This window comes from Diospyros lotus, chromosome 9, assembly GCF_014633365.1.
Source record: "Diospyros lotus cultivar Yz01 chromosome 9, ASM1463336v1, whole genome shotgun sequence".
NCBI lineage: Eukaryota > Viridiplantae > Streptophyta > Magnoliopsida > Ericales > Ebenaceae > Diospyros > Diospyros lotus.
In genome coordinates this window covers 28,738,207-28,751,438 of record NC_068346.1, presented here as the reverse complement: position 1 = coordinate 28,751,438, position 13,232 = coordinate 28,738,207, and positions in this window count along the sequence as shown.

The window sequence follows — 13,232 nt, the reverse complement described above, 5'->3', positions numbered from 1 at the left end:
ACTTATGCCCACTTTGAATATTTTAAAAGCACTCACATTCAAATTTGAATTTGAATCTCATAGCATGGAGAATGCATTAATGAAATGATTGAAAAGCATTTTGATAAAGAAAAAAGTGCAGCACACATGCATCTCATTTTTGAATGATCTACTGACAGAAATGTTAAAAGTTTTGAAACATATAATGAACGTTTCGAAACATACTTCAAAGGTTTCGAAACATGATATACAGGTTTCGAAACATAGTCCAAAACTTGATTTGAAAACATATTGCATAGCAAAGTTATTTCGAAATATCATACATTTAGAAAAGCATTGAAAACCTTTTCAGAAGGGGTTTCGAAACATATATAGAAACATGACAGATTTTTGGAAGCATTTTCTTGAAAGCACAATCCATAGCATGTATACATCACAGCATATTTACATTTCTTTAGTTTAAGTAAATGTCCACATTTTCTTTTATTTATATTTTTCCTTCCATTTACTTTAATACATAAATGTAAATAACAAAGTACCCATATTTGGATTCAATAAAAATATCAAAAAAATCAAAATCCATAACAATATGAAAGTAGAATTTAGATTTTAGTACAAACTCAAGATTTAGCAATATTACCACCTCCAAAATACATACTTTCTATTTTTTGAAAAATTCATTAAAAATCATTTTAACACCCACATTTTCTTTTATTTATATTTTACATTCCATTTACTTTAATATATAAATGTAAATAACAAAATACCCCCTATTTGGATTCAATAAAAATATCCAAAAAATCAAAATCTATAACAATAAGAAAGTAGAATTTGCACTTTAGTACAAACTCAGGATTTAGCAATATTACCACATCCGAAATACATATTTTCTATTTCTTGAAAAATTCATTAGAAATCGTTTTAACACCAATGAATGTTAGCTATCAAAATACTGGGAGATGGTTTTCTAAAAAGAAAATATTTTCTTATGTGTCTCCTTATAAGTGCTAACCTTCCAGACTTAGAAAAAATAGGATTTTGCAAATCTCGATACTTGGAATTCATTTGGTTTTCATTTTCACAAAGTAATACTTGATATTGAAATTGATTTATGTTGAAAACCATAAGCTTCACTCATGACTTAGGGATAAAACAAAGTATTATTTTTCATCATCAAAACTAAGTATAAGGGTAAAACATCAGGAAATACTCTCCAAATTTCCCAATTAGCCTTTATTGGGTCTTGCTACCCAATTTACGAAAATGCCCCTCCCTGAGAGCACCATTAATCCTATAGATCCACTTATCGCAAGGGCACTTTTTAGAAGTTTCTATCAACCTTCCATATTTTCTAACACCAATAACACCGGGATATTACAGGCTACATGTAGACTCAGTGGTAAAGGTGTAGGAAGACGAAGACCCCATTATTTTCACACCCAAGGACTAAGGGGATGTGCTCTTTCCCCCATGATGATCAACTGGTAATCTTAGGCATCATTGTTAAACACCCTATTGAATGCATCTTGGTGGAAATAGGAGCTATGTGAATTTACTGTTTTGGAACTGCTTTGAAAAGATGCACATCATGCACGACCGACTTAAGACTATCACATCGCCACTATACAGTAAGCATTTTTCGTTATAGGGTCTGTCTAGCTTCTTGTCACTTTAGGCAGCCACCCTCAAGTGGTTACTAGGCAGGTAAGCTTTATGGTGGTTAAAACCTTCTCCCCCGCTTACAACGTGATCTTGGGGCGATCCCTAATCAACGCCATGAGAGCAGTCATCTCACCAGGATACCTTCTAATGAAGTTCCCCACACTTCAGGGTATGAGCCAAGTAAGAGGAAACAAGAAGTAGGCCAAGGTATGTTACGTAAGTTCCATCAAGAGCTCTAAGGGGAAGGAAAAGTCAACAACAGGGGAGACCTTAATGATCGGTAGCCAATTGAAGGATTCGAAAAAGGCAAAACTCATCGAGTGCTTGCGGGCCCATGCAGACGTGTTTGCCTGATTGCCCAATGACATGCCAAGAATTGACCCCAATGTGATCTCCCACCATTTGAATGTACGTCCTAAAGTGCATATCATGCCAAAGCGATTGAGGACTTTAGAAGATAAGGTAGAAAAGCTTCTTGCAACTGGTTTCATCAGGGAAGTGCATTACTCGGACTGGTTGGCTAATGCGGTTATGGTCAAAAAGCCTAATGGGAAGTGACGGGTCTGCGTTGACTTCACTGATCTAAATAAAGCCTGTCCGAATGATTCCTATCCTCTCCTCATGATTGATAGACTTGTCAACGAAACCTCAGGGTATGCTATGTTGAGTTTTCTGGATGCTTTCTCTGGTTACCACTAGATTAGTATGTACCCGCCAGGTGCCGAGAAAATTGCATTTATCAACAAAAGGGGTCATATTGCTACAAAGTGATACCCTTTCGTTTGAAGAATGCGGGGGCCACGTATCAGCGTATGGTTAACAGGGTGTTCAAGGATCTTCTTAGAGATGTGATGGAAGCCTATGTGGATTATATGATCATTAAGAGTAAGCAGGAAGAGTGGCACTTCGAAAAGCTAGCTAAGGTTTTTGTAGTGCTTTGAGAAAACAAGATGCGACTCAACCCCAGTAAATGTGCTTTTGGGGTGAGATCCGGTAAATTTCTAGGCTATATGATCACACACCAGGGTATTGAGGTGAACCCAAAAAAAGTTCAGGTAGTGATTGATATGCAAGCACCAACTTCAGTTAAAGAGGTCCAGAGGCTGACTAGGCGCTTGACAACTTTGGGACGTTTCTTATCAAAATTCATTGAGCGGAGTCTTCCTTTCTTCAAAGCTTTGAGGGGAGGGAAGAATTTTCAGTGGACAGGGGAATGTGAAAAGGCATTTCAGGAGCTGAACACCTATCTAAAAGAGATACCTTTGTTGTCATGTCCAGAAGAAGGGGAGCCTTTATATTTGTATCAGGGGATCAGCTACCATGAAGTCAGCATAATATTGATCAAGCGAAAGGGACAGGTTGATCAACCAGTCTACTATGTGAGCAAATCATTGCAAAGGGCTGAGGAGCTATACCCGTACACAGAAAATAGGGCTTTATCGCTTGTCATGGTAGCCAGGAAGTTGAGACCTTACTTTAAAGCTCACTCAGTAATTGTCTTAACTGATTAACCATTGAGACAAATCCTACAAAGACCAAAGTGTTTGGGGAGGTTAACTAAGTGGGCGGTGGAGCTCAATGAGTACGACATTAGTTTCGAACCCTGAAGGGCGGTGAAAGGGCAAGCCTTGACAGACTTTATAGTGGAATGCACTCACCTATCGACAATATAAGACACTACATGTAAGCAGTGGATGTTGTTTGTGGGAGGGGCGTCTAATGCTAAAGGAAGCGGGGCAGGAGTGGTGTTAATCTCCCCCGAGAAGGAAGTTTTAGAGTACTCCTTGCTATTCACTTTTCCCAGTTCTAATAACACGAGTGAATATGAAGCGTTGCTGGTAGGGATGAAGCTGGCTGAAAATTGGAGGTAATCGATCTAACAGCTCACAGTGACTCACAATTGGTTATGCAACAATTTCAAGGGACCTATGAAGTAAGGGAACCAGTATTGTCCTGCTATCTGCAGAAAGTGAAGGAGTTGACACACAAATTCAGGTGCTTTAAACTAATCCAAATCCATAGGTCCCTCAACCAAAATGCGGATACGCTGTCCAAGCTAGCCTCCACTCATGACACTCTCGGACGGTTGATTCATATGGAGGTCTTGCAACGGCCAAGTATAGATGAAAAGGAAGGAGATGTGCATTGCATTAATGTGACCGATGATTAGAGAACACCAATACTAAAGTACATGTTTAATCAAGAACTCCCAACAACACCTTCAGAGGCCAAGAAGCCAAAGACTAGTGTGACCTACTTTACAGTTATTAGCCGAGAGCTCTATAAGAGAGGGTACTCCACGTCACTGCTCAAATGCTTAGGGCTCTTAAAAGAAAAGCATGTCCTAGAAAAAGTGCACGAACAGGACTGTGAAGAGCACGCAGAGCCTTGATTGGGAAGATCCTACGGGTTGGAATGTAACACTCGAGAATTTCTAAAGGACTCAAGGGTAATTTATCTTGGGGCAAAAATGAAATTTAAGGATAAATTGAGGGTATAAAGGTAATTTATTACCGTATGAATGACCGAATTGACTACAGGGAGTACCCTGGAGCCGACATGCCAAAGAAAAATGATATGGCTTTGATGAGTAATTTGAGACATGATTTATGGCATTGAAAGAAATGAGATCAGGAATGGTTTTCAGTACAGCAAAAATGCAGCTGCCATTTAGGCTGTAAAACCAAATCGTTATAGAAAACTTCTCGAAAGTCAACGGAAGCTTGAGGGGGCTTCGCTTTTTCATGAGGAACAACCCTTCAGTGGTTTCAGGAAGAAATGAAAGGATTTAGGGCCAAAATGAATATTCGGGCCTAAGTACAGTTTCTCGAAACTGTCAGAGAGAGGCCGAAAGGATAATTTTTTGGGATCTTTGGGGGTCAAATGGATGTTTTAAGACTTGTGGGTCTTAATAGCAATTGTGAGAAGTTCAGGGGTTAAGTGAAAAGGGCCAAAATGAGAAAGGCCAAAATTGGAGAGGCCAAAGTGCAATTTCAACAAAGTTTGGCCAATGGAAATCCAACTACTTTTGGCCAGTCAGCGACAGCTGAAATGGACCATGGGATTGCACGAGTCTTGGTCGGGGCAGGATTATTTGTGAAGGAAGATCCGACAAAGGCCACCATGGTGGTCAGAAATCGAGTAAAAACTGACCGAAAGTTCGGTCGGTTGGTCACACGCCTGCAACTTGGTTTGGTGGTCGGACAAGGCAGTTTGAGGGTCGATCTAGGGGAGGTTTAAGCTTCTAAGGGGTCATTTAAGGAGGCCAAAGGCATTTGGTCGCTCGAAAATGCCTATAAATAGGGGTTGGAAGAGGCCAAAAAAGGGAGTGAAAGAAGTTTCAAATCAGTCGTTGTAATGAACGAATTGAGTCTCCAAAATAAGGGGTTTTTGAAGCCCATGAGCTGTAGAAGCATTTTGGAAAGTTGGAGGCATTTTCATGAAGGTTTGGTAGGGTTTCAAGCTTCGCCGGAAAGAGGGAGGCAGATGGCTGGCCAAGGCTTTGAGCCTCTGGTTGGGGCACATCCGGTGCTTTTTTTGAGCATCAAGGCATACCATGAGGATCGACCGAATGAGAGGAAGAGGCCGGTGGAGAGAACCAGCATCGCAGGCATGGCCGTCGCCGGAGAAGACTACCGGCAAGTGCCGGTCACGAGTAGTCCTTCACGCGTGCCCAGTCATCCTAGTGTGTGCAAGCGCGTTCGGGTGCGTGGGCTGCTAGAAAAATCGGTAAAAAATTCCTAGAAAATCAAAAAAATTATTTTATGGAGGGTTATGCAAAAAGATTGGGATTTGGCCTTCCCGATATCTTGATTTTCGCATTGAAGAGCCTCGTTTTGCATAAAAGCGCACCATCCGAATAAGTCCAGTATTTTTCCCTTGAAGTTCATTAGATATTATGAATTATTGTGGAAATAGATTTGAGGAAATGGTCCCGAGGTATTTATTGGGATTTTTAGAAGGAAAATAGGAAGAAAATGGAATATTGAGATATTTAGTGATAAAATATCATTTTTATGATTGAGGTGATCGAGATGAAGTGATTGGTACAACTTTTCAGAGTTTGCACGAAAATTGAGGTCAAGTAAATATATCGAGGCGGTGCACACTTTTCGAGATGTCCTAATCGTTGCGCAAATGTGAGTGGTTTTCTCACAAGAACTTATATCCATGATATGTTTGTTATATATGCATGTTGTTATGAATGCAATATTCATTTTGTCATATTACATGGAAAGTCGTGATGATTGCATGACATGATGTTATTGTCATATTGATATTTGTGCATGGGAATGGGATGTCACCCCTAGAGTGTAGCCTTAATTCCCCTAGGACAATGATGGAATAACTTTAGACTTATCCTGCAGAGGTCCGGGATTTGCCTAGGATTCCTAGCGAGGCTAGTTGGCTTGGGAAGTTACATTAAGGGCAAATGTTGTTCATGTTATTGCATCATGCATTCATATATATGTTTTTGGACCCTTACTAGAAGTTTCATCTTCTAATGGGTTATGCCCCTTGAACATTAAACGTTCTAGTTGAGACTTGCAGCTCAGGTAAGGAGCTGATTGAGATATGACGACACGGGGAGACGTGTCCGATGGACTCAACAGATGATTCCGGTATTTTGTCTATCCAAATATGTTTTAGATCAGTTAGGAAATGGCTATGTATTCGATGTATGTTCGAGGTATCATATGATTGCACCTAGGGTGTTTAGATGTTATCTCGGGAAACGTGTCTCCATGTATTTTATATTTGAGGATATGATGTTTAATATATGGTACGGATTCTTTATGATATTATATAACTGAATTGATTATGTACCATATCAGGTTTCGATTATCGCTTCCACTTTTGTAATGATATGCTGGGGGGTTTCCCTTTGAAATAAATATGTATCAGGCATAAGAAATGTGTAAGGGAAAAGGGAATTTGTATGTATCGATGGGCCCTAGCATAGTGACACGCCCTCCGGGAAAGCGGGGTGTTATAGTTTCTTTTGGCCAACCCTAAGACGAGATACGACCCAGAAGGTACGGACATGTGACAGGTGCCAAAGGCACGTCACTCTGACAGCTCGACCCCTACATTGATCCAATCGATATTCTAGCCATTACCATTTGTACAGTGGGGGTTGGACATTTTGCGTTCATTTTCAATGGCGTCAATGCAGAGGATATTTCTGTTGGTAGCTATTGATTACTTTACGAAGTGCGTCGAAGCAAAGCCCCTACTGATAGCATGCATATTTATGCTATATTTTGGCATTTCACCTCAGTCTTATTACGCCATTTGAAGTAATTTCTGCTGATCTTTCATTGTTTCTATTTTATTATACTTCAAATCGTCCTTACACTATTTTCTATCTTACTTCTATGGATCCAAGCTTGCTGATCTTGGATGGGCTAGAGAAGCAGCTGGAAAAGACTTGAAGTGGCTCATTTCGAACTTCATGAGGGTAGGCCGGCTTTGGGCAATTGTGGGACTCATCTAAAGGAGCTTGGGTTCACTTTCAAGGAGCAGATTTGGGCTACTCGATTTTGCTATTTTGGGCTCACTTATCTCTCTTTTGTTTCTTCTCTTTTCTGTTGGGCTAGGCCCAACCCTAGCCTTCATAGCTTTTCCTTTTTTAGCCATGTATTTAAGGCCTCTTAGCACTTATTTCCAAGAGGGGAGGGAGAGAAGAAAAGGGAGGAGATTCTGGTCGTTTTTCTTGTTGTTAGCATTTTTCTATTTTTTCATTTTGTCTCCATTTTGTCTTCCTTGCTGTAATGAAAGGCTAGAGCTATTGTAACTTGTTGTGTATCTTGAACCCGTGTGGAATCTGAGTCCCGGATGAGTTGCAAAAACCTGGTTTGTTTGTTTTAATCTTATTCATTTCCATTTGGTTTAGTTTGAGCAGATTTTCGAATGCATGGAGTTCATGGCAGGTTTGTGTGAATTTGCATGGATTCATTTTCTGTTAAATGCTTAAGAGAACAGAGTGTTGTAGCCGGTTGGTATAACATCTCGAAAATGAATATAATGTGCTTGAATGGTTGTTCTTGCATAGCTCCGGATGGGTTGAATAGAGAGTGAATGGTTGCCTTTTGTTTATAAGAGATTTCTATATTCATTTTGTTGTTCCAATCATTCTAATCCTTGGACGGTTGTTGGGGATGCTTTAAGTTTGATATCCGGAGATTAAAACATCTAACAAGCCAAGATTTATAGGTTGGACGAGGAAGATTTTGTTGGAAATGTATGCCCTAAAGACACGTTTTGTTTAATTTATGGTAATGATGTTTCTTTTATTCAGTTTATGGCACATATATTATTTGCATTTAATTGTTGGAAAGGTGTCCATGCTATTAAGTAAGTGATTCATGTGATGGGTCGTTCTTCACAGTTAGGCATGAATCATGGGTACTTAATAAGCAAGAAAATATAACTCTTGATCTTTTGATAGAACTGGGCATTCTATCATGATAAGATCATTGTGCAATAGATCCTAATGGAGGATGGCTTGCCTTAGCCAGTAAACAGTCCGTTTACTCTAATTGTACAAGCGCATTTGGAATGCGTAGAGTGGACCTGTGATAGAAGCTAATGACAAAGTGCTAATTATCATGGAGCTAGTCTATCACTGCTACTACGTGGACGAGTACTCTAATACTTGAGTATTAGTTGGTGGTCTAGTGAACCTAGAGCTATATTCTTAGATTCATTGCAGGTGAGGTCTATCAAAGATCAATATCCTTTTGAGTTGGGAGCATGGTTTCTAATTAGCTAAGACAGACTAATACAAGATAGTTTCTGTGATTCACCCCCTTGTGATTGTCCAAGAATAATCGAATAATCCAGGGCCCTGGGAACGTGACTTATGAGTGTGTGCTTCTGGGTAGCTCCCAATGATAAGCAAGTACATTCGAGTAGTCACGGATTATTGGACTAGTGATCTAAGGATGGTAGAAGTCATTTAGAAAGGTGTTAGTACAATATTCCTTTCTAAATGATGGGTGTTACGCAGAGGGGTATTTTCGTCATTACACTAGTAGGTCAAAGACATGGCATATGCAAAATTATTCGTGGGGTCAGTGTTACCATATGGTGATAGTTGGAACACTTAGAATGACAAAATATAGCTACTAGGTAGCAGGGATATTTTGGTCATTTTAGTAGCCGTGAATAATTTGTCTTTTGGTCCCCGGGGTAGCTCGATGTAACTCATGTATTTTTAATACATTTGGCTTGTTGGATGAATTACATTAAGAGAGAATTATTTTATTTAGAATAGTCCATTGGGCTAAAATAAAATAATAGTTCATAAGGGTTTTAATTAATTAATTGGGCTAACCCAATTAGGAAATTAATTAAAAGATTTGGCCCATTAGGGTTTGGCCCACTAGGGTTTTAACCCTAGGGTTCTCCCTATATATATCTCTCTTTAGTTGTTTTTTAATCCAAGTCGTTTTTCATTCTTCTTCACCGAAGAGAGGCCACGAGTTCGAGTCATACTCCGGAAGATCGAAAGGGGGCGTTTGAGTTCTGATGCGACGGAGCCGAAGGATAGCAGGACAGCCGTCGTCTCCTCCACACGAAGAAGCTCCCATCGCTCCATTCTGTCCGGTAATCCGCCGTAAAAGTAAGTCTCCTAGACTCTAACCAATACGAGGATCGTTTTTATTTTAAAACGCTTCCGTTGCATGCTTTTGATCCTCGTTCATGATCCTTCAGATTTCACAGAGGGGACAAATACACAGCCGGTTGCATTTCATTTACTGATTTTCATCTATCATTGTTTTTTTGTTTTGTTACTTAGTTTTCTGTCAAAACCCCCCCCTAAACAAACTGTTGTTTATACTAGTTCTCTTTGTTTGTAGAGAAGGTGAGGCTCCTTGTGAGAGACGACCTAGGGTGCACTTTGCTGCAAACTAGAGAAGAGATACATAGATATCTAATTCTGGAGTGGTTCGACAGTCGCCGGCCACCTACCAACCATAATTCAGAAGAAAGTAGAGGGGATGGTGTGGAAGGATATAATTTTCCATTTTAGTGTTCCCCAAATTCTAAAAACTGACCATGGAACGCAATTCGACTCTAAAGCTTTCAGGGGCTTTTGTTAGAGATGGGAGATAAATTTGAGAATGGCATCCATAGCATACCCCCAAGCCAACGGAAAGGCAGAAGCGAGCAACAAAACCATCCTATACAGGCTGAAAACCCAATTAGAGAAGGCAAAAGGTAAATCGACCGATGAACTCCCTAGTACTTTATGGGCTTATCGCACAACCAGTCGTGTATCTACGGGGGAAATGCCTTTCAGCCTAGTGTATGGGATAGATGCCCTCATCCTAGTAGAAGTAGACCTTAGCTTGCCTCAAGTTATGGTTTTCAGCAAGGAAGGGAATTCAGATTGCTCGAGAGAGAACTTAGATCTGCTAAATGAGTTCAGGGAGAAAGCAGTTGTATAACTGGCAGCGTATTACAGAAGGATCTCCGACTATTACAATGCGAGGGTTCACCCTCAGATGTTTCAAGAAGGGGATTTGGTGCTCAGGAAGACAATAATTACGAACTCCCTAAGGAAGGAAGGAAAGCTTAGGCCTAATTGGGATCGGCCGTATAAAATTGTGAAGATGCTTGGACCGAACACAAGTGTGTTGCAAACGTTGCAAGGTGAGGCACTGGGCAAGACGTGGAACACCATGCACCTTAAAAAGTATTTCCAGCCGTCCTTGCCACAAAAGTCGCCATGAGAGATAACGAGCAAGACATAGGGAGTTATGTGCCACGAGGAGCCCTTCCTGACCATGTTATGCATCAAGATTCCTTTTAGATTTTCATATGTATTGTAACTCCCCTTGATGAATAAAAGAATATACCCCTTGTATTCTAGTGGATGTAGGTGATGTTATAAGCTGAACCATGTAAATTCCCTTGTATGTTACATATGGGTAGTTGTCTTGAAATCTGGTGTAGAGACTGTGGCAGGGAATGAATTCTGATGGCCCCTAGCACTGCCAAGCTCAACAGCGACAAAACAATAAATACGAGGGGAAGCTTACGTCCTAGAGGGTTCAACTCAACAAGTGGCAATCTGGTGCTATGACCACGAACTTCCCCGGACTCCCAAATGAGTTCCGATGCAATGCAGGCTAACCTGGATCCCTCGCGTGAGTCCGGTGCTAAGCTTATGGGTTAATCTTGACTCCTTGGTAAATCTGGCGCCAAGCCTCCCAAGAAACTTGGAACGACCGACAGTAGTCCAGCGGATAATCCCAAGTTTAACCTAGAACCCCCTATGTTGAACAAACCCGAAAGGGCCTAAGTAAAGTAGAAGACTGTGGTTAACCATGTAAAACGAACTCGCTTGGTTGCGATTTGGCGCCATGACCTCGGGTCCTCGGTGATTCCTAAATGCATTTTGATTCGATGTCTGCAGGCTAATTTCGATCCCTTATGCAAGTCCGGTGCTAAGCTTGTGGGATAACCTTGACTCCTCAGTAGATCCGACGCCACGCCTCTCGGCAAACTTGGAAAGTCTAGTAGAATTTCAGCTAGAAACCCCAAGTCGAACCTAGATCCCCTATGGTAGATGAGTCAGAAAAAGGGGTAGGAAATATAGGAAATGCATACAAGGCTGAATGACCACCTCAGATACTTGAAGGTGATCCAACGCAATGCCTTCTGAAAAAACCTAGATTCACCAGTACAGTTCGATGTCAAAGTGAGAGACTAAGCTAGATCCCTTGTGGCAGACTTGCGTCAAGCTGATGGGCTTTTCCTAGACTACCCGTGAGGATTCGACGCTAGGTCTCCCAGCAAACCTGAACACGTGGTTGGAATCTGGTGCTAGGTCCCCCGAAACCTAGTGTAACAACCCGTTGGTGCGTCCAGGAGTTATATATATATATTGGAATGGGAAAATTTCTTTACTAGAATAATAATTTGGCAAATTTTGTGTGATATTTCTAGGTGATGTGCAAAGGAGGTGGAAAAAGGTCAAGGATTTAGTTTAAGTGGTAGTGGGACCCGACATAAACCAAGGTATGTGACCGAAATATTATTTGGTGGTGTAATTAAGGTCTAAGCTATTTTGTGAATGTAAAGGATTTATATGAATATAGGGGGAATTTCATTCAAGTGGCAAGGGCATTTAAGTAAATGGGAAGGCATGTGTGGATATATATAAAAGAGAAAAGGGTTAATTTGTTTGGCATGTAAAGAGGAAACTAAAGGCAAAGGAAATAGGAGAAGGGAAGAGACGTTCGGGAGAAAGGAAGAACCAAGGTAGGTTTTCTCTTCTTCCTTCCTTATGTGTGTAGGAACTCCAAAGGGATTAAGTGGGGTAAGATAGAGATAACTTCATCTTCTATTACTTTTCGTCCTGTTAATATTGTGGTAGGGAGTGGGAAGCAAAAGGGTTGGGAGGCTGGTTGGATTAAGAAAGGCTCTTTAAGGTAAGTTCTACTCATTTCTTCTTGTGTTTGATCCTTTGGCTTTGGTGTTTTCCTAGAAAGGATTTGTTTGGAAGCTATGTAGAAATGGTTGTAAATCTCCCAAACCTCTTGCTTGATCTTGTTAGTTTCATTTGGTCTTCAAAATAGGGCTTGTTCCACCCTATAACCCCTTGGGAATGATGTACTTGCTGTTAGGATATAGTTGGTGCAAGTCTTTGTGTTGAATTTGCATGTTTTGAGGGTTTTTAGGGTGTTCTGGGCTTCGACCGGTCAACCGTTTTTGTTTGGCGGTCGACCATTTCTATCTTGTGACAGCCTGCACATGCCCCACTATTTCAAGCATAACTTTTTGTAGAAATATCAAATTTGTGAACCATTTGAAGCGTTGTAAATTAGACTCGATAGGCTTCGATTTGGGATAGAAATCAATACATTTTGATTAACTTGGGTATTTTTTTTTGGTTCCAAAACAGCTCTAGTTGTCTTGAAGGGTGGTTATGCATTCATCAGCATGGCATTGAACCCATTTGTGGGCACGTGTTTCCTACACATATATTTCTTATGTGTGTTGTGCTGGTGGTAATAGTCATTAGATGGGAGAGGATTTTCCTTAAGGGCTTATGTACTCATGAGCATAGCCCTAGGAGTGAGCTTTCTAGCCCTACTGATCATGTGGCTGGTGCTATGATTGTGACCTTAGGTGGGAGCTCAAGGGTTATGGGGGCGAGAGGCCCAACCCGAGGAATGAGCTTTCTGTCCCCAAGTGTTAGTGGTGGTTGTGGGTGTTAGACGAGATTGCATGGTACCACATATGTTTTGGGTTGTATGGTATGCATAGCATAAGCATGAATCCTTAGCTTATATTTGAGATCCGGTGTTTAGCATGGACTCGAAATGGTGGAAATAAGGGTCATGAGCATCCCTCAGAAAGATCCAGATACACAATGAGGTAAGTGGATTAAACTCCCATTACAAGTAGCCCACACACACCACGAGAATAAATAAATAAATAGCGAGCACCTTACCGCCCCAAGTTGTAACATGGTCGATTCATAAAGTAAAAGAAGCTAACGCTACAAATAAGAATGACAAGTAAATGAAGAGCTAAAGGCAATAACATAATATGTATTGAACACGATAGTGTGT